General features: G+C 42.3%; 1 protein-coding gene across 4 annotated transcripts in view; it reads left to right on the top strand.

Annotated features, from left to right (window-relative positions):
• Nucleotides 1-9,214: 9,214 nt before the first annotated feature.
• Nucleotides 9,215-22,889, top strand: part of CPNE4 (copine 4) — a 249,600-nt gene continuing 235,925 nt past the window's right edge. The window contains exon 1 of one of the 4 annotated variants that reach the window (XM_074575177.1): nucleotides 9,215-9,448. The gene's annotated coding sequence lies outside the window, so the exon portion shown is untranslated. Of the gene's footprint in view, nucleotides 9,449-9,468; nucleotides 9,944-11,586; nucleotides 12,068-22,889 lie in introns of those variants that run through there. The other 3 variants (XM_074575178.1, XM_074575179.1, XM_074575180.1) reach the window with 3 other exon arrangements.

The following is a 22,889-nucleotide window of genomic DNA, read 5'->3' as shown; positions in this document are numbered from 1 at the left end:
CACACAGAGAGAAGATAAAGCTGGAGCCTAGAAAGGATAAACCATTCAATTTCTGATTTTTATGTAGGTTTCCTCCATGGAACATCAGAACTGCTCTGAGACGTGGATGCTCACATGTGCCCTGTCCCTTTGGTCATGAATTAGAATCTCAGCTAACATTTTTTGTTTAAGCAAGGTGCTGTATAAAAATGCTTTCAGCAGATGGTTGAATGTCTTCTTCACAGTAACAGTTCAGGTGCATCAGGGTAGACTCTTGGAAATATTTTTTTAACTTGCAAAAAAAAAGAAAAAAAGATGTTGTTGAAAAGGGGCACACCAGGAGATAACCCTATCTCATTAAAACTTACGTATAAACCACAGTGCCCTTGAAGTTTTTCTCGTTACCTTCAGCCTCCATCTTCAGCAACTATGCAGAAAAATATCAGCTCAGCAGTGTTAGCCACAGTACAAAGGAAAGCCTTCCTGTAGGAAATCTAAGGATTCCTCAGTCCTTTTATTTATGACGCAAAATGACTGGAACATTGAAACATCACAGACACCATTTTTGAAAGCCCTGTTACAGCCTGAAAAAACACATGCACACACACCAGTCTAAAGAAAGGAGGATGACAATCTTTCTTTGCTTTTTCTTTTCTTTTTTTTTTTTTTTTAATACTTGTGTATGAACTAAAGTCAGGTAGGATAAAAGTCAGCACTTTGGGGAAAACCTGAAGCCGCAGCATGTAAGAACTTTCATGCTGAATCAGACCAATGCTTCATCTTCTTCTAATATCTCATCTATGTGAATGGTGACAGTGCCTCAGTGGGCAGGTGATTAATGTAGAATAACCTGGGCATAGGCAAAATTTCTTCTTAATCTTGTCAGACAGGGGTTGGGATTTGCCGTGCTGCATAAAAAGCTGCACTCCTGAACAACTAGATTTTTAAATAGGCACCTCACCCCAATATGGGTGGGGTTTTTTCAAGCTTTTGTCTTGTCATGGGATTTGTTGTGACTGATCCTTGTGAAATTCTGCAGAACACTCTTGTAATCTGACGGGGCAAGAATCCCCCTCTAAGGGTCAATTTATTCTGGTTTCACTCAGCATATTTTTATTTTCTGCTTGGATTTCCATCATTCACACCTGTTTAAAACACTTCTGTTGCTAGGAGAGCAGAAACAACAGGTGAGAAAATGGTCAGCATACTGCTTCACATGTTACTAGTTAAAATAATTGCAAAGAACGCATTCCATGCAACCTTTGGGGTAAAATGCTTTTAGCGTATATTTTCATCATGCCTGAAAGCTTCTTCCACCTGTGCTGCTGTGGTAGATCTGCAAGTCATTCTCTTTGCACTGGCCACAACAGCTGGCGGAGTGGCTCAGGCATCTCTGTTTACATAGAATCATAGAATGGTTAGAGCAGAAAGGGACCTTAAAAATCATCTAGTTCCAACCCCCCCTACCATGGCCAGGGACACATGCCAGCACACATTGCTGGATCATGTTGAGCTTCTCATCCACCAAACACTCCCAAGTCCTTCTCCCCAGGGCTGCTCTCAAGCCATTCTCCGCCCAGCCTGTATTTGTGCTTGGGATCGCCTTGACCCACGTGCAGGACCTTGCACTTGGCTTTGTTGAATTTCATGAGGTTTGCACGGGCCCACCTCTCAAGCCTGTCCAGGTCCCACACCTGGCTCCTCCTCACCCTCTCCTTGCTATAGGTCTCCCTAACCAAATGTGAAAAATATGTTGTGTACGCATGTATTTTGGGGGTAATGCTGTGCCTCTCTTCTGAAAATCTGGAGCTCATTCCAAACTAGATTGCTCACAATGGCTGAAATGTTCACTGGGATAGCTGTACACTTCCAACTGTAAAACTTATCCTTTTCTTGAATGAGAGGCAGCTCCTTTATGGTAAGTACTTCCCTATGCTCAAAACCTGTAGGTGAGTTGTGACCATTTGGTTGTTTATGGGAGTTTAGCACATCAGGTGCTGAACTGGGAAGCTATGGATCTTCTCTTGGCTCTGACACTGGTTTGTTAACAAATCCTTTCAATAAATCACGTATTTCATCTGTGCCAGTGTTTTCCCTCTCATGTCAACCTTCCCTATTCATCTGCTTTGGGACAGGCACTGGCTGCTAGTTTTATTCCTGTAAACCCCAACACAAGGGGCTTCATTTTCATCTGTGATTCCTGGCTGCTACTTGTAATACTAGTATTCAACAGTTAATCTCACCATTTTATGCTTTGCAGAAGTGGAGCTGGTGTCCAGGCCAGCTTCTGCAACAGTAATAATAATTGAACTTCAAGTTTAGCAAAACTAAATCTGACGTTTTAAGAGAGGAAAATCCCTTTATCATCAGTCTTGAATTTATTTTATAATTTCTGTTAATGCATTTATCTATGAGCTCCTGAAGCTGTCCATTCAGCAGATCCTTCACTGGAAATCTGCTTTCTCTTACCTGTTCCAGGTCAACAGCAGTCTCTTTAAAGTGTGAGGGGTGAAGAGCAGAAGCAGCCATGTGTAATAATAACATTGCAGGTGAACACACTGATACCATTGCACAATACAGAAATGAAAACTAGGCTGTGGCTGCTTCTGGGTCAACTATTGAAAGAAGCAGGAAGAGAGTTGTCATTGTAACTAGTCTGTGAATGCTCACAGCCAGACATTGGTGAATTTAGTTCTGATTCTTTACACACTTTGCAAGGGTTGTTGGTAAAATTATGTTCTTCTCCACACATCCCCAGCTGCTTTGCAGGAAATCTCAAAGGCTTTCTAGCTTTGCTCATGAAAAAGAAAATACACCAGAATGTTCTTCCTTCTCCTCCAGTAGTGAAGCCAACTCTTCTTCCGTTCCACCACCTTCACGGCCCCTCTTTGCTTGCCCTGGACATCACAACTGGCTTTCCACAGCAAAGAGTAAGAAGATGGAAGCAGTGGTTTCCATAATCATTATTGCTAAAAAGAAGGCATTACTTAATAGCATGACTACAAGAGAGTTGTATTAGAGGAAATTTTGGCCCAGGAGAGCTGCTTCTGACATTTAAATAAAAAATAATAAAAGAATGTAGGAACAAGTCAGAAAAGTTAACATTTTTCTGTGGTGAAGTACTAAAGAATCTTATCAATAAAACTGGCATTAATCAGCTACTTTAAGATGTCCCCTTTCTCTATTAAACACTATGCAGAGCAATTAGGGGTCTAGCTTTGCATCAGAAGATGCTGAACTTATGCTTCTCCTCTGTTTCATGTTTAGAGGATATGTGTGAGAGGCGTTTTCTGTTGTGACAGTGAAAATCTGAGAACAGGCTTAATGTGGGGTCTTTAAATGGTGATGAAAACAAGATATTTAAGGACTCTGAATGTACTTTTATTGGTAAATTCCCATTTGGTACAGTACCTCCTTATTCATATTCTCATAAAAAACACAATAAAAATCACCATCTGTAGGATACAGGGAATATGGGATATTAAATATCTTCTATGATATTAGGGCTGTCAGTGTTGCCAGGAACCATGGTACCTTGTAAAGAAACGCCTCTGACCCTGACGATAGGGACTTTTTATTACTGAAACACTGAGATAGTCTCCTGCTGCGTGTGGAACTTCAGCACAAAAGGAGCTGGGTGTTTTTAAGCAAATCATTATTTCTAACAAAGGATGCTTTTTCTCTCTCTCAGCCAATTGTGAGAGAAAGCGACAGACATTTACTGTTAAACAAGCTTTAGAGTTTGCCACTCCAAGGAAAATAGCATGAGGTTGGCATAATCAATTGCTATTTGACGGAGTGATAGAAATGCACATGCTATGCAGTAGCTAAAAATCTTTCAAGGAGTAGCCAGAATGGCAAATGACCAAGCACATTTTGGCAACAGCATGGCCAAAGTGTTGCACGGAGCACAATCTTTGCCCTTTCTTAACTCATGGATGAACAAACCACAGTTAAACGGAATCTTTATTTCTAGGTGAAAAGTTATGTTTCATTAAGAAAAAAGGCTATGATGGACCAGTTATTCTTAGCTTGTTTTAGGCTGTGACCTTTTCTCATTCTCTGCTTTGCTCTGGTAGGAGTGGAGGGGGCACAGAAAAAATATTATGGGCTGCCAAAACACAGAAGAGGCTGGTAAGAGAAACACAAGACTTGACTGTAAGACTCTTGATTCAAAGTGTTATATCAGCATATCCTTGCCAAACCATCACCAAAGTATATTAGATGAGGCTTACTGTAATTCCTCCCAGTTTTACCATTCCTATAAGGAAAACTTTCTTAAATAACATAATGCCATTTTAAAACAGTATCTCTCTGTGCAGTAAGAAATGTTTTTATTCAGAGGTAGGATTATTTTTATTGTCTTCTCTGTTGACTGACTTGATGTCATTAAGCAGGGCTGGCTTTGTGAGATTGCACAATAGGGATGCATATACTGGAGAAGGGTAACAGTACCACCCCTGGCAAAATGCCCTGGGGACACCTTAGCAAGCTGGGCAGGCAAAGCTGAAGCTATTTTTTGTATCTTGGAATGTTCAACCCTTATCACTTTCTTTGATTATCTTTTTTTAATAATTTTCTTCAAGACAGGAATCTTTCTTAGAGAAGCAAAGATATCTTTGTCTTTTTCCCATTCTTCCACTTGGTGTGACTTCCCAGAGATGTCAGATAGCTCAGCAGGTGGCACTGAAGATAATATAATCTTGCTAAGTCATTGGCATCAATTTCTGCGTCAGTTATTACTAGTGATTTTCTTGCTTGGGATAACTCTTGTTTCCTGGGAGCTGCTGGCCACTACTCAGGCTCCTTACAGTCATGCCAAGGTGTGAGTGACTGTGACACAGCAGTGGCAGGCAGCAAGAGATGATATCGCTTGGTGGGGTCAAAGGAGCTTTGCTAGAAAGCATGGTGTCTCCCCTTAGGCTAATGTATACCTTCTCCTCTATCATATTACTCAGTACCCCATTCTGCTGACAGCAACAGTGTCAGCTTTACGGCTATTTGGTGCCACAAGGCTATGCTAAGAGACCTCAGAGAGATTAAGGATTGAAGCCAAGAGAATCCAAAGTTCAGATGCTGCCACAGATCACAAGATCGCCTAGTTGATTTGTATAACCATTGGGATCCAAAGCTATAGTCGTAGCACCAGTTGTTGGTGATTTTTTTTTCAGCTTTTTATAATTCCCATGTCATTTTAATTTTCTCTAATATGTTTAGTATCTCTGAGGCCTCTAAATGCAACAATGTGCTGGCAAAGGCTCTTGGGAACTTCTGGTTAAAATTCTGCTGCCAAAATGATGAGAGTTTCAGGATAATTTCCTGGACTGGGAAATCAGCTCCTCTCTGAATACTATTAAAGCTGCCAATGTGTATCTATTGTGCCTATCTATGACACAGATAAGGACCACATACAAAACTAAGAATAGCACCACTGCTGACAAGAAAAAAACACCCAGTCTCTGTGACACCTACTCACGATGACTATTGTACACGCAGATTCATAATTCTAAATTTCATTCTAATTTCTAAATCTTGCTTTTTTTTTTCAGTAATCACTTCATTAAGAATAAATTCTTGGGAGGAAAAGGAAAACTGGAGTTGATCCTATACGAGCATAGATGAGAGATGAGTTTTAGGGCAGCGCATGTGACTTCTGATCCTGGAAACACTCTGAAAGAACCCAGTTTTCAGAAGATGGATGATTTGAACCTCAGCCTTCTTTCACATACCTAAGCTTTAAAAGAAAGGGGTCCCACCTCACGAGTCATTGTGGAGATCAAGTATTTGGTCTCTAATGCAAGTACTCCAGGCCTTTTGCAAGCAACAATGTCAATGAAGTTGCTAAGCAAAATCTGGTACAAGTTTGGTAGAAAAGTCAGGTGTAAATGTTAGGTGAGCAGACCATTGCTTGCAAAACCAACAAACACCAACTTATATCAGTTAAAATGCTCTTAAAGCAGGGGAAGGGAAAAAAAATAAAGAAAACATTTTCCTGATGTGTTTTTGAAGTTCCTGTTTTCCCCTGTTCACAACTGGTTGCTGAGTGTAAGTCGATTAAGCTTTATTGTGGTCTCAAGCTGTGCAATTTAGTCATATGGGCAACTGAACACTACAAGGCACTCTCTCAAATTCTGAAGAAAATATTCTAAAATTAGCACAAGAATGAGCTATTGTGTAATACTCTGCAGGTAAGTAAGGCAGTCGTTTGCTCAGCAGTTACACCCATATATCTTTGCACATTAGCACTTGAGTGTTTGAGTGTGCATTTTGTCTTGGGGTTGCACACTGGCTTGTCTCAGTATAATAAGGGCTTTGCTGATCTATAGAGCTACCAGAAACAGGCATGACATTTGTAACATGAGAATTTAAAAATACAGACCTCTGGTTACAACTTAAATCTGTAGCCTCTGATATCCTGGCTTGCACTTACACTTCTGTGTCCTGTTGGATGACTGTGGTGATTCATTCCTGTTCATCAGTTTGTAACTGTCTCATTGAGGCCTACAGGAGAATATATGAAACTACTCCTAGTGGGGATAAAGTTCTGATTTTTCTGGAGTTGTAGAAGCTAAGAGGTTTAATCATGCATTCGCATCCTCCTCTTGTGGTAACTGCAACATGTACACGGCATGGGCGCAAGGTGTGATAGAGCTTTCTTTGTCAAAATTGAAAGGGCTGATGGAGTGATGCTAATTCTTACCGCTTTTAATCATTCATTTAATTTAAAGATCTACTGGTTTATGTGAGCTTCTTAGCAAAAGCAGGACTTACACTATAATGATACTGGCTGTTGGCGAGCAGGAATATCATCTCCTTCCTCCCTTTCCGAAGCAAGCCTTGGTCCACTGAAGATATTCTGATGCCACCCACAGGAGGACGCAGGTACTTTCAGCAGTTCTGTCCTAATTTACTGCAGCTCTCTGTCGTATTAAGGGTGCTTTAGCAATACCAGCAGGAGACTAGCAGGTAATGTTAGCCAGCAGAGAAAACGTCAAGGCATGAAGCTGCGTGGGCACATAACTACAGGGTGACATTCAAGGCCCTTATTGTATCCACGCCTCAGAATAGGAAGTATGATTTGAGTGCTGGAGCGTAAGATAGAGAACAGAAACCTCACACTTAGTGTTCGTCCGGACTCGGCTAAGCGCAGATGGAGGTTGGATCCTGCTCCTACCTCTCACAGTCCCCTACTGTGGGTTACCCAAGTGGTAGGCTCCAGTCTACAGCTAGACAGCAAATACATTTTGTGAAAATCTTGCCAAAACCACAGACGTGTGAGGTCTCCCGCGTTCCTGCAGGGCATCCTGTGTTTCTTGCTGTTTTCTAGAGAGTCGAGCTGAACATCCGACATCCTGGTGTGCAGAGAGGCTGTGTGTCCTGCTAGCAGGAAGCAGATCCAGCGCGCTGTCACAGCTCCCAGCCATGACACAGCACGCAGAGCCTGGAAGCCAAGCAGCTTTGCCCAAGAGTTATTCTGGGATGGCACAAACCTGCCTTTGTATGTTACACAGATTTCCCCTGGGGGCTTCACCAGTATATTTCAGTGCAATGTGGTTCTGCTGTTATTAAGCTAAAAGATTTGTGAGATCCAAGTAAAACTAAGGGAAACCTTGGCTTTCTGGGGAACTTGATTAGTTCTGTGGTTAGGCTATTATGCACTGGGTGCATAAGGACAGAAATCGCAGCTTTACTTTTACAAAAACAGTAACAGAGAAGAGGTAAGCAGAAAAGACAAGGGAAGTCATACTGTTTATGACAGTAAATTATATTTAGATGAGTTTTGTGTAAATCTCACTGTGCTATAAAATTAAAATAAGTTTATTTCTGTGGATGCATAAATAGAATGACTGATCTTCGATTTTAATGCTGCGAACAAATTACTGATCAGCAATATTTTTGCATAATATGCTCAGTAAAATGCTGCTTTTAATTTGGACTTTATCTGCACTGTGAAAAATATCAGGTTTACAGTGTATATTTCTAACATGTGCGGCAGTATGATGTTAAAGTCTCAAAGAGTCAGGGTTTTCTGGCAGAAGATTTCAGCTACTCCCCAAGTAGCAGTTGTTAATATTTTTAATTTGAAAGACTTGTGATGAATGTTCTTGGTTTGGACTAGCGAACGTGTTTGATCGCCTGCTCTCAGTTTCACACCTTACAGTGTTCAGGAGCAGCAGTCCAAGATCTGCCCACTCAGCAAACACCTGACATCAAGTTCACGGCGTGACTGATTTGTTTCTGTTTTGTGTTCCTTCCCTTTCCTTAAAAATTTGCATAGCTGAAGAAATCTTCCTTTCAAAATGTTTTGCATATATGTATCTTTATGCCTATTTGGGCGAGGATGGGATCCAACTGCAGCATCTTCTCTCTCAGTGCATATGCTCCAGGAACTCCATCATTGTCAAATTGGTGTGTCTCGGAGAGGTTTATGAATTTATCTTCATCAGATTCTTGTGAGGTAGGGAGGGGAAATGAGATTATCCAGATGGGGAGCTATGGCACAAAGGCGCTATATTCCACAAACATTTAGGCATGAGTTTAACTGACAAGTGCAAATCCAATTCTCTGCATAATCTGAGGATTTCTGTGAAGCCAGGTAGACTTTTCACAAGAACATACTTCGGCATCGCCACAGCTGATCAAGAACTGAGTGGCTGCCATGGGTGGGAGAAGTCAAACAGTGCTTCCTGATATCTAAAGTTCTTGTGCTGTGTTTTAACTGTAAGAACTCTTGTCTGCTTAGTTGGGCCATCCTATCGCTTTTCCCTGTTAGGACATCCAGAGAGACATTGCAGAATCAGCGAGAGCCCTGATCCGGGAGGAGCACTGGCCCCTCAGCAACCAGCCGAGCCTGCTCGCTCTTACTGCTTCCCCGGCCTGTGGGCCCTGATGCATTGGCACCATTTGCCAGCATGTGCATCTTACAGCCCAAATGCTTAACTTGAATCAGTAGGCTCACTGGATGTACTAGTTGGCCTCAGTTAACCCTGGTATTCCTCCACCTGGTGATCAGGTTAGCCGAAACAGCCCCAGAGAAGGACTCGGTGCTCCCGGCTGGGAGGGCAGGGACGCTCCTAGGACTCTCTTGTGCGCATCTCTGCCCTAGCCCCCCGGCGTCACCACCCCGGGCCGACCCCGCCACGGCCGCGGGAGGTGGGCGACCACAGGCCACCGGGCACCCGCTCGCCAGGCTCGGGAGGCTACGTCCCTTCCGCAGCCCCCAGGGGGCGCTGCCGCGGGCTCGGCGGCTCCGGCACCGCCGGGTCCGGGGCGGCTCCGAGCGGGGGGAGCGCCCGGCGCGTCAAGGCGCTCCCGCCCGCCCGCCTCCTCCCTCCGTCCCCTCCCCTCGGCGGCGGCGGTGGAGCCGCCGGGCTCCCTCGCTCCTCTTCACATGGGGCTCGCCCCGCCGGAGGGACAGTGCTCCTGCCCTCCCGCCAGCCGCTGAGAGGGACCCGCCGCCGGCAGGCAGGTAGGGGCGGGCGGCGCCCCGGAGGGGAAGTTGGGGGACGGGCGCGGGGGGCGCTTTGCCGCCCCGGCTATTGGTGTCAGTTACGGCGCGAGGCTCCAGCCGGGCGCTCCGGCCGGTTACGGCGCGAGGCTGCGGCCGTTGGTGACGGGCGCGGTGCGGGGCGCACGTGGAGCCGGCGCCTCGCAGCTCGCCCTTCTCCCTCCCTCCCTCTCTCCCTCAGCGCCGCCCGGGTCTTCCCGCCGCGGTTTCGGCGGGGTGGCGGGCACCGCCGCGGGGAGGGAGCCGGTCCCTTCCGCTCGCTGGTGGACGCATCGCGGGTGGCCCCTCTTGCCGGCCGCGGGGAGCGGCGCAACTTCGGGGAGGAACCCGAGCGGGGACGCTGGTCTTCCCCCTTCACCCTGAGGCGATGGAGTTGGCTTAAAGAGCCGCGAATCTCCCACCGCCCGTGCCATCTTTTCTTTTAGCTGTCCTACAAAGGTCGCAGCCGGAGAACAGGTCCGTTATGTGTGAAACTTTTATGTCAAGTGGTTTTTTTTGTTTGTTTGTTTTTTAATTTTATTTTATTTGTTATTCTATACTACCAAAGACGGAGTGCCGATGAGATTATTTTCAGTGGTTCGTAGATTTAACGCAGGACAAATTCCTTATGCCATTAAAGCGAGAGTTACGGACTTGCTGAGTTCACATAGTCTGATGTTCCCGTAGCTCAAAATAAACCTTTTCATTAAAAGGGAGAAAACCGGATCCAGTTCTTGCAGCTTTTGATTGATTAGAGCTCCCTTGTGGAAATCAGCAGGGAGTTTTGCCTGATTAAAACCTGTAAAATCGTCCTGAGGTTTGTTACACAACTGTCTGTAGATGTGCAGTGTGGGCTCAGTTAGGTAACTTTGCATCTGGGTCTTGTTTTCACTGGTCCAGCTGAAATACTTTGAAGTCAAATTAGTTTCTGTTCTCCGCTTAAAAGAGTCAGCCCTCTCCACCTGAAAAGTCCCAGGGAGTGGGAGGACTGTTTTACCTGCCTTAAAGAATAATAAACTTCTTGGTTAAACTGAGAAATGGGTGACACCCATTGGAGGTAGTGATTGAAATTTAGAAGTGCTCCATGTGTTTTGATGGCAGTGCCAGGTAAAGTCAACTGTCTTCATCCTGAACGTGTTTTATTCCTTATTGCTGCTGTTGTAGTTGAGCCTCAGAAGCCCTTGTTAGGAACTGGGGACCCAGTTGTAATAAGAGATGTACAGGCATGCATGCAATCATAGTATCCCCCTTAAAGAGCTTGCTTTCTGGTGTGATTATGTAGAAATGTTAAAGAAACAGAGAATTGCTCAGACAAAGCCTTGCAGGTTGCAATTTCCACATGTGAACTGACTAGTCAGTTATTGCTGTTCCATTTTTTCTGTGTGCCTAAAGTAGCTGATTATGGATTCTAGTCAATTATTTGTGGAACTTTTGTTGGCGCAGCTGCAAAAGTTGCTGTCAAATTGCTTTTTTTAAGGTGTGAAAGTAAGTAAAATAAAACGGAAACTTCCTTGCACTTCAAATAGCAGACTTGGGGAGGGCGGAACTAACCAAATGCAACACTTTCTCTTTGTACTGTAACTACTTTCAGATGAGAAAACTCCTTTGGGATGGCATTTCTCAAGTTTGTTCTTGGGTCCTAGGAATTCCAGGTGTCAAAAGTCTGATCGATCTAGCTCTTTGAGTGAGAAAATAGCACTGTATTGTGGTCTGTGGAGTTCAAATGCACATTACTGGAGAGTTTCAAATAGCCTTAAAATAATCCTTAGTGGGGCAGGTTTATTTGCTATGTTTGGGACAATTGGATTTGGATATAAAAGAACAAGTAGTGTTTCTGAACTAGGGCATGCCAGTGTAACTCTGTTAGCTTTGGTACTTCGGTACAAGTGTTCCCAAACTGAGACCGCAATCCAGTACGAATAGATGCATGTAAACACAGTTCTGTAGATAAATGTTTTGGTACTGCTAATCTCATGGCCACACTGGAGGCTTGGATACCTAATATCCGTAAGGGTAAGTCTATGGAAAAACTCAGGTGTATGCTTAACAGCTTTCCTGGGTTAGGATGATAGAAAACAAATTGTGAATCACTAGAAGTATTCAGGAAAGCTGTTAATAACATTCAAAAAGAGATTCTTAATACGCATGTGAAGAGCATTATCAGTTTGTGTAGCTGGGCTATCACGCCTAACCATCCATCTAATCTTTGGGGAGAGGTTTTTCTAAAATAAGGTGCTTTTAAATGTACCCCAGTATAAAATACCAAAGTGAGGTGCATTATGGTGAACTAATTCTACTCATAAGATTAGATGCATGTACCTTGGATGGAAAAATTGTCTTCTCAGCAGCATGCCAAAGCTTGTAGCTCTCCGTGCACAGAAAACCTAGTGGAGTATGCTTTGTGGTGTTATGTGTTCAGCGCTGTTTTACAGAAGACATTTATATGGCAGCGATCACTGATACACCACAATTGCTGATTTATCTTCATAGAGGTGGGATAGGAAAGCATCAAGGATGTGGAGAGACTAAGTGTCTTTCTGAGTCACTCGGGAAGTCTAAAAGAGCAAGAAGTTGAAGCCAGATGGAAAAAGCTCTAGACTGGTAATCCTACCTGGACTTTTGCCTTGTTTGCTATAGATTATGTTTGAATTATGCTATAAAATAAAGATATTTATAGTTATTGCATCTAATGGTTGTCTGAGAAATGTTCAAAGTTTAAGAAGTGGGTTTTTTTCTATTAAATGGCTTTCTATGTCTCTGGATGCACATGGTATTTGGTAGGCATTGGTACTTTATTATGCTGTCATAGCTTCCCTTTTCCTAGGTTTGTAATTTTAGTGTTTTAAAATCATCTAGTAGACTCCATGCAAAAACAACACTCTGTTAATGGATTGTTAGAGTAGGGAATTTGAATGTGGGGAATTTCAATGTTAGCGTCAGCATTATGGTTCCCAATGCAACCATTAGTCAGCAACACTTCACATAAACATCCAAACCAAAATTTAATATCATCCGCTGTAGTGTTCTTCATCAGAAAGGTGACTTTAAACAAGCAGGAAGTTCTTACTTAAGGATGAAGAATACATACCAACCAAGAGCTGTGCTGAGGTTGCTGTGAAATTGTTAACTTTGGGGTTTTAGTGTTTGTGACTCAAAATTTAAGTCCATTTTTGCTCTTAAAAACTGCAGCATGCAATTTTAAAGAGTGGCTAAGTAGTTTTAGTTTTTGTTTGTTTGATTGGTTGTGGGGTTTTTTTGTTTTCTTTTTGTTCTTGTGTTTTTTTTTTTTTTTTTTTTTTTTTACAAGATGCCTGGCAGCAAAATCTCTGTATAGCAAGGTGTGCTGCTCTGAGGAGCTCTGCTTTTGTCTCCACTTGGAACTGAAGTGTCCCTTGCTGGTTCAGTTGCATGTGCTACTGATGCTGGCTGTTGGCCAGTAAGAGACATTGATTCTGCATAGACTCAGATTTCAGTAGCTGAAGACCCTCAGGTTGTCTCCCACTAATCAGCCAATTGTAGTTTCTGTGTTTACTGCAAATTAACAAAAAGAGATTCTGTTAGTTTGCTTCTGCTTGCTCTTTTTTGCTACAAACAGTTATGCAGCTGTGAAGGTGCCTTCTGGTTTAGGAACATTCTTCTTCAATGTGGTGTGCATGTCCTTAACAGCCCTGAGCCTCAAAGAAAGGTAAGTTGAAAAGTGGCATTTGTGCCCTAGAAAAAGCTACACAGAGAAAAGGGGAGCTACGTACATGCTTAAAAATCTAACACACGCCAAAGTGTTTTGGTGAATAAGCTTGAGTGCTTTGCTGAATCACAGCTGTGAGCGTGCAGAAATACTATACCTACAAAGTCTGCTACAGCTGAGCACAGTGCTGGGTAAAGTGCTCGTTACACATTTCGGTGCAGGTGTTTGGAGACCATCCGAACTGCAGAAATGAATTAGGAGAGGGATCGTACATGCTATCACACAAGAATGGAAGCATAACGTTGCAAGTGATGTAATTCAGGCTTCGCTGGGAAATCCTACCAGGCTTCTCACTTTCTCTAAGATATTCAAATACTGTGTGAAAACTGATGCAGTAAATGTACCAATTCCCATTGATTTCCTTAAGAAAATGACTGTACAAAGGGTGCGTCCAAGTAAACTGCCTTGGGAATTCCATCAGTGCCCTACAGAAACTATGGGATTTGCCCAATATTAACACTTTACTGACAACCCGCGATACTGATTTGCTTAGCAGGGCTAGCACTAAATATGGCAGCCCGCGGGGAACGCGCAGTCCCGATACCGACCCCCCTCTCCTCCCGCTCGCACACACATTAATCACATCTCTTCGTGTGACTAATCAGCCCCGAGAGACCTGGGAGGGCAGCGGAGACGCCGTGGGCAGGGAGCGGCGAGGCACCGAGTGGGTCCGGGCGGGCTCTCCGTCCCCCTGCCCCGCCGGCAGTGGGGCGCGGAGCCGCCAGGGGGCGCCCGAGGAGCGGCGGAGCGGATGGCGGGCGGGGGCGCGCCCGGCGCCTCCCGCTCTTCCCATGGGCATCCCGGCTGGTTTGCGGAGCGGGGACGTCAATCCCAATTTACCCGATCCGTTCTTCGGGTAAACCGCATCAGCCGCCTGGGCGCTCTTCTGGTCACAGTGACGGGCAGCGTTGTGTTGGTCTTGGCTCGCTGACAATAGCGAGGTAAACTCAACCGAAACTCAGAGTGCAGAGTGTAAGTGGTCCCCACAGGGATGTCACGCAATTGAAGCGATCCGCTTTGAAGTTACATCTAGATGAATTTTGCGGTGCATCCTGGTGCAAAGCAGCCTGCTGTTGCAAGGCCCTGGGGAGGGGGTATCTGAACATCCAGGCTTGCTCATGCAGGGAGTGAGCCCTCTGCGTTGGTGGGTGAGCTGCTGGAAGAGGGGCATGGGGCAAGGCAAATGCTGCTTCGGCAGAAGTCCTTCGACAGAGAAGTCCTTTCATTGGCAGCCTGGTTATGTTATAGGAGTTTGTCTGGCCAGGAGGAGTTTCCTTTCCTAATTTAGCTTGTTGTCCCCTCTTTCTCCCCCACCCCAACATCTTAGCGCTAACCTTTCCTACTTTTCCAGACTGGCCCTCCAAAGCTGGTAATGAAACGGCTGCCAGCTTTTTCGGTAGCCTGACTGAAGGGAGCGCAAAAAGCACCTCGGATGGGGTGGAGATCAACCTTTTGTGGTTAGAGTGGTGATTTCTGCCTCTAGTTACCTATGTGACTTTAATTTGTCATTTATTTTCAATAGATGCATGATTGACATGGGGAGTATCTACAGCATTTAATTTGCTAATGAGTGTCATTCATGGATCAGCAAAGTCTGTAAGTGGTTGTTACAGAGAGTTGGGGTAGTACAGAATAAGATTCCTTTGAACAGTGGACAAATGGAAAGCACCCGTGCCCTATGCAAGAAAAATTTTCTTAGTGGAAAGGATTGTGAGCTCTGGAACTGCTCTGGCATGATAACTGTGCAGTTAATTCATGCTTGTTGATCTACTGCCTACTGTAATTTCCTTCAGTGAATTATTTACTGTGAATTGATCACTAAATGTTATTTCGATTGTCAGTCATCAGGCAGCAAGACAGACATCCAGTGTACTTCTGGAGAGGGCAAGACACCCTTCTGGCAGGTGGTAAAAGCCAGTCATTTGGCTGTGGGGTGCAGCTTGGATGTGGGTAGTATTTGGAATTAATTTCTAACTCTTTTTTGGTTGTATGTTTACTTAAGGGAGTTTCTCCTCTTGCATTATGTTGTCCAGCACCTTCAGGCAAGATCGTTGTATTTAGTAATGCTTGTCACTGTTGCTCAGCATAATGCGAAGGACTAGGATTGTTAATATGTTAGTTGCTACCTAGAAGGATTCTGTCAATAAGCAACTGGATATTCTGATACATGCAGAACTTGCTTGTTGAATTAAAAAATATCTTGTAAAGTATCTGGGGTAAGAGAATATCTGTACATTTATGTGAGGGCTCTAAGTGACTGGCACTTAGATGTCAATGCCACTAATGTGTCAGTGCCTTGGAAATGTGGACAAGTGAATAACCCACAGCTAACAGTATGCTAAGTAATGTAGGCAGCTGATTCTTGTTGGGTTTTATGCTAATTGCTACTGCTGTTACCATTGCATTTGACAGTTGATGGAGTTGCTCATCACTTATATACTCCTCGTGTAAATGTTGCCTTGGTACATCACGTATTGGTAACAGATATAAGCAGATGCTTTTACTTGACTGTTAATTTACAGTGAAAGTTTTATGGGATCATTAAGGTTCACAGAGAAAGATTGAAAATGACTTGGAGATCTTGCCAGACATTTGGCCAGATAGGCTCAGCTTTGCATAGTGATCGAAGAAATGAGGGGGAAAAAAATCTGTGAAAATATTTGTATGGAATTAGTGTACAGATGAAGGAGAGGAGAAGAATAAGGGAAGGGGAAATAGGAGATTGGACTAGCCTGTCTGTCAGAGTGCTTTAAGTAGTGTTCAGTTCCCTGTGAAGGATTGCAGGCAGCTTGTAAACTGCCTGGGCATGTTCTGTTTGAACTTGCAGAAAGACTTCCAGTATTAAACTTGTGTTAATGGTCTGGCCTGAGGCTCGGCTTCACTTGTGTGGACGAAACAGAAGAAGGTTTGCTATGCTGCAGCTTGGGTTTTGGTTATTTTGCAGATGTATAAAATACAATATCAGATCCTGTGTTTTGGGACTGGCAATATAAATGGGATTTGGCTATAGACAAGCATAGAAAAAGCAATCAGAAACTTTTAAGGCACATGTAGTTTTCCCTCAATTTAGGAAAAACCCTTTTGTCTTTACATGTTTACGTGCTTGAGTAACTTTAATTTTAGTTTTGCTTCTCATTGTTAGCCGGCCTAACTCTGATAGAGATTCCAAATAAATATTTATGTCAGCTTTGATTTCATATCATGACAGCTCACATGCAACTTATAGGAAAAATGACAGCATCAGTCTTTCTTCTTCATATCCATCACAATCTTGTCTTCAAGAAGAAAGAATTTGCTATTAGACTATATAGCAGTTAGAATTGGGGAAGCTGGTGAACTACATTTGAAAGTAACTTTTTCTTCACAAGGTCAGATACCTTATGTGTGTTTCTCTTGAAGGGCTAGGAGATGAAGCCTCAAAATAAATGTTTGTCATATGCATTTGTAACTGAAGTTTAAAAAGTCAGATGTTTCCAATTATAAGCTACAAGAGACTAAAACCTCATCTGTCTGAACATGGATTTGTAATGAACGGCTGATTTAGAACAAAGTATATACAAAAAGGCATAGCAAAATGTTTAAACAAATGTTTTTATTACATTATCCCTTAGTATTGAATTAAATATTATCTCACTTCTGTAATTACTATAAGTGCCAAGAATGATATGAAAGTGACTGATTATACAAGAAAATATTTTTTTTGGGTGGAATTTTATTGGTCTTGTTTATAGGTGGACTATGTTCAACTGTGGACCCAAGGAAGAGAAACCACAAGACAGACCTGAGTAAGCTGATGTAATGCTTCCCCATCAACTCAAAACAGTTTGAAAAATAAGTATAACTGCAACATTGAATAAAATTGATTGCAAGGAAAATTTTGTTGAAGAAGTAGCCTTTAGATGATTAAGTCTTAAATGCCTTCCATGGACTGGTAAAGGAGAGATGGTATTCCAGTTTTTGCACACAAAGATAAAATGTCTGGTTCCTAGGGTCTTATTATGAACAAAGACTTTCTTATTTTATTAGTGCATTTGTAACAATAGCATTTTAAGAATTACACAGTGCACTTGATCAGCAGCATAGATCCTGTTAGACAGATCCAGATCCTGTTAACTGCCCCCACGGGGAAAAGCTAATGCAGTTAGCTGTAATGCTCCCTCTTGGTTGCTTTGTTCACTCTTTACTGTGCATGAAGAAACTATGAAAGCAAGGCATACGTAACGTTAAACTAGTTATTTATTGATTGAGATGTGTGGCAGATAATGAGGATTAGTGAGCAATAAGTATTGACATAGCACCTCCAAGTAAGACACCTGGTTCACAGAATCATGGAATAGCTGAGGTTGGAAGGGACCTCTGAAGGTCATTTGGTTCAAACTTCTTGCTCAAGCAAGGCTACCTAGAGCCAGTTGCCCAGGACCATGTCTACGTGGTTTCTGAATTTCTCCAGGAGGCAGATTCCACAACTTCCCTGGGCAACCTGTGCCAGTACTTGGTCACTCTCACTGTGAAAAAGTGTTTCCTGATGTTCAGAGGGAACCTCCTGTATTTCAGTTTGTGCCCATCATCTACGGTCCTGTGGAGCCTGGCTCCATCCTCTGTGTGCCCTCCCTTCAGGTATTTGTATACATAGGTAAGATCCCCCCAAGCTTTCTCTTCTCAGGCTGAACAGTCCCAGCTTTCTCAGCCTTTCCTCTTATGTGAGGTGCTCCAGTCTCTTCATCATCCTTGTGGCCCTTTGCTGGATCCTCTCCAGTATGTCCATGTTGCTCTCGTACTGAGGAGCCCAGAACTGGACACAGCACTCCAAGTGTGGCTTCACCCGTCCTGGCACTGTTGCTGGCCTGGCAGTCATTCAGTATTGGGGAAGGTTGGCTTCTGTTGCGTCTTGGATTGACTGATTCTCAGTGTTACTGAGTTGCTATATTCTGACTCCCTGGGTTTTTTTTTCATTGTAGGTTTTCATAGATTTTCATGGGGTTTTGTGGTTTTTTTTCTTGAGTTTTTTTCTGTTAACAACCTATGTTTCAAGGGTCTTATGTCTAGCTGCAAATTTACCATTCTTATCTCTAGTCTAAGTATTGTCACACAGCTTTCTTGCAAGCTGGCAGTTTCCTGAGAAGTTTCATCCAAGGTTAAGCAGTTCTGCTGTGTCAAAACTAGGCCTTGGATCACAGACAGCTGAACCCCTAGGAGGAGGATTCACACAAAGCTGAGGTGTGAAATCAGTAGGAGCTATGCTGTGCTGATTCCCTTAGGAGGACACACAGTGAATAGTAGCTGCAAGGTTATTTGAACTACTTTCAAAATAACTGGATGCCTGCAGGAGAAGCCTTGTAACTTAAGCCTTCTCTGTGCTGGACTTTTACCCGTCAGTGTGTTTTTGTATGTATTTCTGACACTAATGTGGTTTATAATTGGCTCTTTGCCTGGTCTTAGACAGTGACAAGTGTTGCTGATATGGATTGCCTATGGTAAGGAAAATTATTTTTTGAAAGCCATTGAAAGAAATAGAGGAAGGTAAAGCTCAAGATGTTGACGGGAGTTGTAAAGGAACGATTGACTGAGGGTGAGAACCAGTACACTGTCCTGCTATATGATATGCTATTTGATAGTTAGGAAAGGGTGGTACAGTGGGTAAAATTGGAGAGAAGGGAAAATAAGAACAGGTTTTATGAAGAGACGAGAAGACACTTTACTGAGGGGTAGAAGGATCAAAAATTACAAGTGTGTTTTAATAAAAAACAGTGGGTAAAGTTCTGACTTGTGAAATGCAAAGCAAAATTTACATTGCCTTCACTGCTGCTAGAATTATTCCCATCTTGAATGCCAGGGAAGAAAGAGAATGTCAGGAAAGAAACTTAATTTATTTTTTCATATTTTTAAGTTTACAGACTTGGAACACTTGTTATCTGCAATGGAAAATCAGGTCAAACACTAGGGAAAAACTTTCTCATTGGAACAGTAGTGTAACCTGAAAAAATTTCTGAAGGAAGTGAGATTTCAATCATATGGAAATTTTAGGAACAGAGAGTGTCTACCATGAGGTTTTGAGATACAGTTAATTTAGTTTTGGGGGCAATTGATATTTCATCCACACCCTTTGTGATTTTATAAAATTTTCCAAAAAGTAGAGTTTCAAGGATGTTTGATCCTTTCTACACAAGAGGCAAAGCTTTCTTAATTTGTAGATCTCTATGCAGTACATCAAGGAAGCCAACATATTTCTGACGTAAAATCACAAGAGTTAACAAACTGTGAAAATAGTGTGGTTTGTTTGGGGTTGGGTTGGGTTTTTTCTTTTATTTTTTTTCCTTGAACTAAGATTTATGATAGTGGGCATCAGGTAATGGTACTAATTTGTAAACTGGCTATTTATTAATACTCTTCAGTCTTTTTGCTGTTGCAATTTAGATACTTATTTATTTATTTTCACAAACAAAAGTGGCCCTGCAACTTGCTGCTATGTGCAAGTATTAGTCTGAGATCTTTGAGAAGTGCCACCCCTCTTGTGCTGTTAGACATATGTAAAATGTGATGCAAGTGACTTCCTGCTACTTCTTATGAATAGGGACTTATTTCAGCAGTAAGATGTAAGTAACTGGATTTTTAGGGATCATTTTACACACTGGAGTGGTGGTATTTGTGTGTAGGTTTTTTATTTGGAATGTGGTGTGTTGTGTGGTTTGTTTAATTTTTGTTGTGGTTTTTTTTTTTGGTGAAGTATTCAGTTGGAGAGCAGTTAAATTGCAGCAGTCTTTACAGGACAATTTCTGCTAGTTTTGTTTTTGGAAATAATCAACTAGATGGTAAGACTGCATACTTTCTGAAATCCTCATTTTTATCAGAATGTGATGCAGAGGAAGGCCTTTCTTCCATCCATCGCTGAGGTTTACTTCCTGCTGTAGCAAAACAACAACTTGCAATGGTTCTTGCATTCAGGTGGATTTCTTACAGTGGTGTTCTTTCCAGGTGTTCACCTAACTATGGGTTGAATTTGCTGCCCAAGTAGATGGATTTGCCCTGTTTGTTTTTTTTTTTAAAAAAAAAAAAGTCAAGAATATCAGAGACCACTTGTTTTGAAGCTTTGGTAAAAACTTTTTTGAGGAAGCATCCTTGAAACCTTTTGGAGTTAACTGTTCAAAGAGGCATACTTGAAAGTTAGCAGTGCTTCTCAGGAGTGTTGACTGGGGGAGTTTGTAAAATTAATCTGCAATGAAAAAGCCATGAAAATGGCTCTGAGTTGAACCAAAGTTTAACTGTTGTTCACAGAAAGTAGTTTCACAGTGAAGATACTTGTTTCCTGCCTTAAATGAATAATTAATTTTTACCTCTTGCTACTTGTGATGTTTATGTATAGGTTTCCTTTCCTGTCCTGTTAAACTACATTTGGCCTTCTTTTACTGAAATAAATTGTCCTGACAGTTTTCTTACATAAATACCATCTACATAGTATTAAGAAAGCCTGAACCTGGTCTGTACCGAGTTAGTATATGATGAAGCATGACTTTTACAAGTGATGATGACAAAGCCAAATGTGTTCTGTAGGCATTTAGGATCATAATTGACAAAAAGAAGATTTTTTTATGACTTGAATTTTATTACCTTCCTATATATAATGCATTTCACTGTGGGCAAATGGTTCTGTATAATCACTCTCTTTAGTGAGTACCCAAAATTAATTTACTTATTTGCACTTATGTCTTGGTGGCATTTTATTGTGTAAGTAGTTATGTTTAACAAGCCATTTAGCAGGTGAATAATTCTTTCATGCTGTTGTATCCATTTCCCAGTGACCATCCATGATTTGTCAGATATTAATTTTTTCAAAGGGTGCAGTTTTGTATCTGTGACCAGAGGCTAAATTGGAGTTCAATGAAACAGTGAAGAGAGAATGTTGAGGGTTTGATCAATTAGAAATGGTCCATTTCTCCTGCAGTTCAAGAGAATCAGGGAAGATGGATGTAGCAAGTGACTTGCAATGTAGCTGATCTCCTTAACTTCATTGACAAAATATGAGCTGCGCTCAAGCAGTGTTCACAAATTACCACTGTGTAGGTTGCCAGCAGAATTGAGATCTGCAAAAGTGGCAGTGCCCAGTGGTTTCTGAAAGATATAAGAAAACAAAGGAAAGAATAGCCCTAGCATTTTTCATGCAGCTGTTGCCAAGAAAATTCAGTTGAACATAATCTCTTATTGACTGTGGTTTTCTTGGCTTAGTGATGATATAAGTTAGACCACAAATTCAGTTTCTCTAAACTGATTCTGATGTGACCTATCCCTGACTCGGATAGCAAATGACTTTCTGTAGTGAGAATTTTGTGCTGTGTTTGTTTTGGTGTTTTATTGTTGTTTGGTTTTTTTTTTTTTTTTTAACTGAGTATGGATACTGTAAGCAGATGGAAACCACCCAGTGGAATTGCAGTTGGAAAATAAGGTAGAAGTTCAAGTCACTCGTGTGTTGAAGCGGAGGAAAAGTTAGTATGCAGCTAAAAGCTTATGAGTAAGCGAAGGATTGGTGTTAAATGTTCTTAATAGCCATGTGTTGGGCGGAAAACACAAGAGCTGACCTCTGGAAAAGGTAATGCATTAGCTGTCAGTATAAAATGTCTTGTGAGCCTTGTAAAGAGCAAGGTAAGTTACATTCAGTTTGTTTGGTTCATAATCTGCCATGGGGAGTGGGTTGCCAGGATGCCCGCTTCAGAGCAACCCATAAGAAACAGAAGCTTGGAGCAGAGAAGCTGAAAGGTGTTGGTAGGGGTGGATATGGATGGAGCTGCTGAGCTCCTTGCAAGAAGTCCTACCTGAATTGTCTGTTAATATCTGTACATTTGGGCTTATACAGATGGTGAGTGTCTGAAAGGGACACTTGTGGCAGCTCCCACAGTGAAATTCCTTGTGTTACCAAGCTGTGATTCATGATAGTTCTTGTCATCCGTTTCCTGTTGAATCATCTCTGGGGTTTCTTTTTAAGTGTCTTGGGTAAATGTCTTGAAGCTAAATGAGGATACTTGTATGATGCTTTTAGGACTAGGAAGACTGGCCATATCTGTCTTAAACAGTTTGCTTGATCATATTTGATGCTTGCAAGCATCCAAGATATGTTTCCAAAGATGCACTCAGACCCTAAACAGAAAAGATTAAATAAGCTTTGAGCGTGAGCATGGTTTAGCAACATAGGTTTCTCCAGCTGTCACTTGGCCCTGTCTCTGTGCTGTACTAGTCACCACCCAGGTATTAAGGGTACATGGAGAAAGGCTGTGGGGTCAAAGGGCACGGGTTTGGTGACTTTTCCTAATTAGTAGAAAGGAGATGATCAGAACATTTCCCTGTTGCAAGGATGCTTAAAAATCAAACCCAATGATCTCAAGGAAACAACAGACTGACACGCAGTTCTTGCTCCACTGCTGACAGCATTTTTGTTGACCTAGTAGTCTGTACCCAGGAGCCCTGTCATTTTCAGCATTAGCCCAACTCCATGTTTTCATGACACGTCATGAACAAGAAACAGGAGGCAAAGATGCTAAGGTGGTCTTGTTCATTAATTCTTTCTAGTAGAGTGTTCTGGTTTGAGTGAAGTTTAAGTATTTCATGTATGTGGAATGCTTTGAAAACGGAAAGTGAGACAGGAAGCAGTATTTTCTGGTATGTTTTTTCTCTGGGAGTTTATTATGTAAT

The sequence above is a fragment of the Larus michahellis genome, chromosome 2 (genome assembly GCF_964199755.1).
Source record: "Larus michahellis chromosome 2, bLarMic1.1, whole genome shotgun sequence".
Classification (NCBI taxonomy): Eukaryota; Metazoa; Chordata; class Aves; order Charadriiformes; family Laridae; genus Larus; species Larus michahellis.
This window is presented reverse-complemented; position numbering and strand designations above follow the sequence as displayed.